This window comes from Uranotaenia lowii, chromosome 1 (assembly GCF_029784155.1).
Source record: "Uranotaenia lowii strain MFRU-FL chromosome 1, ASM2978415v1, whole genome shotgun sequence".
Taxonomy (NCBI): domain Eukaryota; kingdom Metazoa; phylum Arthropoda; class Insecta; order Diptera; family Culicidae; genus Uranotaenia; species Uranotaenia lowii.
The window spans coordinates 177,021,820-177,027,819 of record NC_073691.1 but is presented as its reverse complement, the minus strand read 5'-3'; the positions used below and the strand labels follow the sequence as shown (position 1 = coordinate 177,027,819).

The following is a 6,000-nucleotide window of genomic DNA, read 5'->3' as shown; positions in this document are numbered from 1 at the left end:
ATCAATCGGCGGTTATTTGCTTCTTTTGGTTTGATATTTTTCCACAGTTTGTTAAGGAGACAATAAATTTTGTTTAGATATTTTAATATACTACTACCTATTTAAAAAAAACACATACATATATATAAGGTTTCTTACGCAGTAAAGTGTTTAAATTTTCATTTTCAAATTTTTCCGGGATCCTGAGAATTCACTGGGAAAAGAATCGTCAGATTTCCCGATGCCCGGCAACGTAAAAAAGGGCAGGGAAATGGACACTTTAGTCAATTGTGGCTTCTCCGTGATTGACCGAAGCCATCATTTTTGTTCAAAGGTCAAAAGAATGGTGTCTGGAATTGACATCACATTCATAATGTCCATAACTGATGCTCTCTCTGTACCTCAATAACGGTGCCGGCCACGTCCTAGTAGTCAATAGATTGAGCGGAAAATACCCAAGCAACCAAAAGTTCGGTTATCACTTAAGGAACGAACTCATAAGTTCACATAGAGCTGTACAAAAGTACCGTGGAACTTTTTTGGGAGTCCATTTCTTTCATCGCGGAACTAATTTTTGGGAAACGACCTTCGCTTCAAGATCGTTGCAACTGAATTATCCGACCATATACATTTTTTATATTTGCCCAAAAACTCACCTGTGCAAACTTTCAGCTCAATCGAACTTTAGGGGTGCCTCAAAGCGCTTAAAGTTTAGGTTTTTTACCCTCAAAATCACCGCCCCCTCAAAAATCACAAAAGAAAATCGAAATTTTTGTTTTGATACCAAGTGACTTAAAAATGCATAAAACGTAGAAGTCTTTTGTTGTCTCGAACATTTTTTTAAGTCTAATATCGACTTAAATTTTTTTTAGAATCAAGTAAGGGGGAACCGTTTTAAGTCATTTGGCATCAAAAGTGAAATTCCGATTTTCCCGATTCCTTTTGGGTCCCCCCTAATCAAATTTTTGAAACTTTAAGGCATTTTTTGTCAAAAAAAATTTTTTTTTTCGAGAGAACACCAGATTTGGACGTTTTATCAAAAAAAAAAAAAAAAAATTCAATTTGTAAATTTCAATGTCATATTTTTTTCTCAGAAAAAAGGCTGTTTTTCAGCTACCAAATTCTACAAAAAAAAATTATAAGCTGAAGTTAGGCGCTGGATTTTGCACATTTGAATTAAGATAAATATTTGATAGATTATTGTTAAAATCATTACCATAGAATACGTCAAGAAGTGATTTATAATCGTACTTTTCAATCAATTATCAATCGAAGTTGTTTCAGTCACATTAAAAAGTTGATGGGATTGTTTTCGAATGTCTCAAACCCGGAGGTCTAAAAAGCTTTTTTTTATTTAAAAAATCATTAATGGTGTTTTTCGGAAGGGTTCAGCAATGTTTTCTAGAGAAAATTTTAACGTTTAAGTTTGTTCGGAAAAATGCAATATCTCTAGCGTAAGCTTTCATTACGCCGCCGTATGAAACATCTTAAGAATTCACAGAAAGTTTATGTCAATTTTTGTATTTTTTTTTGTTATAAAACTGTTTGTTTACATTTTGTTTCATACGGCGTAATGAAAGCTCACGCGAGATTTTATTCTGAAAAATCAATATTAGTTTTCGTTTTTTCTACGCAAACGAGCCTGATCACGTTTTCTCTGTCAATTTATAAATTATTGAAAGAAAAATTTCTGCTTAATAAATTGGTCAAAGCCCGTAACTTCGTATCTTAAGCAAAAAGGTATTAGGTGAATAGATTTATGTCCTGTAGCATTGAAAAACTACCAATTAAACTGACATCGATGCTAGTGCCTAGCGAGGGATTGCATGAATATTTTACTAAAAATATCTCGCTAGGTAAACTTAACTTAAAAATTTTGCAAATATCATGGATGACTTTTCTGAACCAAAACGAAGCTGTTTAGATCCCAGGTTTTGAGAAATGCCTCAAATCAACTCAGTCAAGTACAGCATAGTTCTGGCTTGTCAAACGGACAGCTAATGTCTCATTGTTTACAATTTTTTTTGACTTATTCGGGTCCGCTGAACAACAACAAAAACATTAAGCATGTTCAATGATCGCGCAGTATCTTAATGTGATCGACGCCAAAATCAAATGATAGATTCAGGTTCATTATTCAGGTAAAAAAAATATTCTGGTAACGAAAATTTAATCTCTTTTTCGAAATATTATAAATACTCAATTTCCCCATACAAACCTCAAAGTTCTAATTTACTCATGAAGATAAACGTTACTTCAAAATTATGCAACACATCATGGACGAATTTTGAACCAAAACGAAGCATTTGAGACTCCATGGTTTGAAAAATTTGAAAATGGCAACAAATCAACTCAGTATAGGTAATGCCCCATTAGACCGCTGCAACAAATGACTTTTTGCGCTCCCATATGCTTTTAAGCTGCCTTTTGGGTCATTAAGCATCTGAGTAAAATTTGCGATGATTTGGTCGATTCCTAAATTAGCGCAACGCGTTTCAATTTTGTATGGATATTTGTATGGACAAAGAAATTTTGGCATATTTAATCATCCAGGAAAACCTTTTTCCTGATGGATAAAACTGGGCTTCAATTTAAGTTTTTTTTTGTTGTTTTAACCCATACGCATAAATCGAAACAATGTATAGGCCGTTAATATTAATTGTTTTTTCGAATGCAGTCTTTAAGTTTGAAACCGCAGCTGATTATCGATTCGCTCTACACTCCCACCAATTGAATCGGCAGAATCCCGTTGCGTTTGTCGGGCCGTTTCCAAAAACGATGGAAAACCCAAACCAACCGATAATTTGCAATGGGAAATTTCAAAATTTACAGTTTACTCCTATTAAGTGTATTTTGGGCGGTCGGAGGCAGTCACTCCAACAACGTTGCGCCATTGACCTTCTTTACTCTAGGTGTGGGTCCGAAAATGGATTCTCTTCGATGTTCATTGATGATATTGCGTATGAGAGCACGCTTTCGATAAATAAATAACTCAACCAAACGGATGCAGTTTCGTTACGAAAGAAGCTCGTAGATTGGGCTTTTTATTTTTGGTTTATCATCCAATATAAAAACCTAGCAGGTGGCAGCTGCAGCAGCGCATGGAGCGGAAAAACGCCAAGGATTTCTTCATTCCTGGGTATCTATCCATCGATTTGGTATTCGATCTATTGCAGCGAAAAGGAATCTCGAACCGGTTTTACGCCGGCCTATTCTACGACACGTCCCTCCATCTTAAGACCCCAAAGTCAGTACCAACAATTTATATATGTAGCTCTAAGAAATTACACAGCAAAAGGCAAGCTTCAAGCACCAATGGAAATTAAAAAAAAAATTTTCACTTTCGGCTACAAAACGGTCGGTGGTTTCGCGATGGAGTAATTGCGCGCGAATGGGCTTTTAACGACTTTCTGCTTTGGTCCCATATGTTTATGTATTAGTGTGCCTCCCTTGCCAAGTTTCAATGGAACCATGGGCCTATAGTTAATTTTAGGAAACTTGGCGTTGGCGTAGATGTATAGTTGTTGATGCCTCACTCAAAGGCACACGCATCTATGGGCATTTTACCATATCGCGGCATTGAGACGCGCGATAGGCTTTTTGGTGGCTTAAGCTCATTGCACTTTTGGATGCAGCCTAGAGTGCGCTAATTAGGCTGCTCAGGCAACGGGGCAGATGAAAAGTTGGCAGCAAGCAGGCATCAAACATCAAAGCCCCAAAAGCCAACGGACTCGATGAATGGAGAGAAAGTATTTCGAGCTGAAAGCTAAAAAAGTGATTTTTCCGCTGCATAAGATCCTTTGACGCTGGTGGCTGTTTTTTTTTTAATATTGTCGCTGAATCCCAAAACCAGATACAATATATAATTACATAAAATTGAGTCATTGTTTTAAGAGGCCTTATTGTATTTCAATCGCTGTCAATGTTCATATTTAAATTTTAAAAAAAGTTAATTACTTTTTGACAATTTGTCGTGTCCTAACGACCCGAAAACTATCTATGAGTCTTTGCCAATGTCACATTTATACATATCATCAATCTGTGGTGAAAGGTTCGAGTTGCGTCGTAAATATTTTACATTAATTTGGTAAGGAAGCCCCTTTTGTTTTAGAATTGAGAGCAGACTCTCAACATAACAAATCATGTGGTTATGTCTTATAAACTTGTATTTTTGTAGGCAAAGCCATATGAAAACTTTCCAACCAAATACGAAATTTCTCGTTTTCGCTTGTTGCGAATGTGCTCCTCTTAGAAGCATAACTCAAATGCTATAAATCTTATGATGAAACTTTATTCTACAAAATTGAACACCACAATTTCAGTGACCCATAAATCATGAATTTGTAAAATTTGGGTAAGCGAATTTTGAGATACAGAACACCGAATTATGGTGTTTCTCGAAATAGATTTCTTCGCGGTCCTTAATGTTTTAATTTTTCTTCACATTTATTAGTGTGTTAATTTTATATTTTGATTTTGCTTGGGATCCCCTCCTATCTTTTGTAATAGTGGCCCATCCCACTTCCCTCAAAAGCTCATTTAAGTCCCCTAGTAATGGACGCTAATTGTTCTCAGAAACTCTATCAGCAAATTGGAAAAAAATAATTCATTAGGACCAAGGGAAAGTGTTTCAGGTGATGTTTTTGCTGCTAGTTTAAACTCCTGGAAAAAATTATTGCTATATTGTTTTTTTTTGTGTGTTGAAGAAATTGTTCAGAAGTTTGATGCTTTGCATTTGTATCGTATTGATTTCTTTTTTTTTTTTTTGTCTTTATTAAAGAGACTTTCAGCCTTTGGCTGGTTCGTCTCTGGGTATTGATTTCTTGTTTAGTTGATGTTTTGAGGTGTACAAGCCTAATTTATTGCCAAAATTGGTGGATAATGTCTAGTGACCGCTGCGGCAGCTGGAGCCGGTGCCAGAGCTGATTGGAAGTAACGAAGAAACTTGTAACTAGAGTATCGAGCGTCTACACATAACGACCGATGAATCGTACAAAAAGGTCAAGGGAAAGTATATTCCCGGGAACGTTGACTTTAGCGATGCACTCGGGAAAAAAATTCGCATGGGGTACAAAGTAAACAGTGGCCAGGAATCGCCGGTTCAAACATGTTCGCAATTGTAATACAAAATTAATAAACTGATGGAAGAAATCATCGTCCCAGGCCTGTCTGGATAAGCGTCAACCCAAGAAGTTTCTGGTGAGATCAATCCATTTTTGTTTTGTTTTTATTTCTGATTTAAACTGTACATTTTAAATATAATTATTTTATAAACTTACTCTATATAATCATAAGAAGCGTTTGGTAGGGAACTCCACGCTTCATTTCCCCCTTGTTCCTGTATCTTTCGCGTTTTTATCACATGGTTGGCCTGGCCGTAGTAGTATCTGCAATGCATGTTTTATGTATCGGATACTATGTTGAAAAGAAAAATGTGGAACGCAAGTTTTTCATTTTCCAGGATACATACAAGTTTTGGCCATGTTGGTGTTAGAAGATGAAGAAGAAAGGACCAAGGGAAAGTGTTTCAACATAACTAATTGGTATCGAATTTGGAAAAGCGTGAATGCGCCAAATATAAACAAATTGAGTGAAGCTGGGGAAAAAGGTACGCAACGAAGATAAATTTCAAGTAATTAAATTTCAAAAAATTACCGAATTTTAAATTCTAACTGTTTAAATTATATGAAATATTTTTAAGAAGTTTGTGCTAGTTTTTAAATTCTGAATTTTTGTATTCTGAAATATAAACTTTTAACAAAGTTTCCACATTCTGTTCTTGCTAGGACTCAATATTTCAATTAAAATTGACAAAATATTCAGAGCCTGATATTATAAACTTTAAAACTTTGATAGAAAATTTATAAACGTTTCATTTATTTCCGTTATATAAAATCATGTTTTTAAACTTGAATGGGGATTTGTCTCAAAAAATGTCTTACAAAATCATCTGATAGCTGGTAAATATTGATCTATTTTATAAATGCAATTTTGTACCAATTTAAAGACATGTTTTAGAAA

At 35.1% G+C, this 6,000-nt stretch overlaps 1 protein-coding gene across 1 annotated transcript in view; it reads left to right on the top strand.

Moving 5' to 3' along the window:
- LOC129737639 (transmembrane protein 235) overlaps positions 1-6,000 on the top strand; it is a 60,877-nt gene that overhangs the window by 34,672 nt on the left and 20,205 nt on the right. The gene's annotated exons all lie outside the window — the stretch shown is intronic.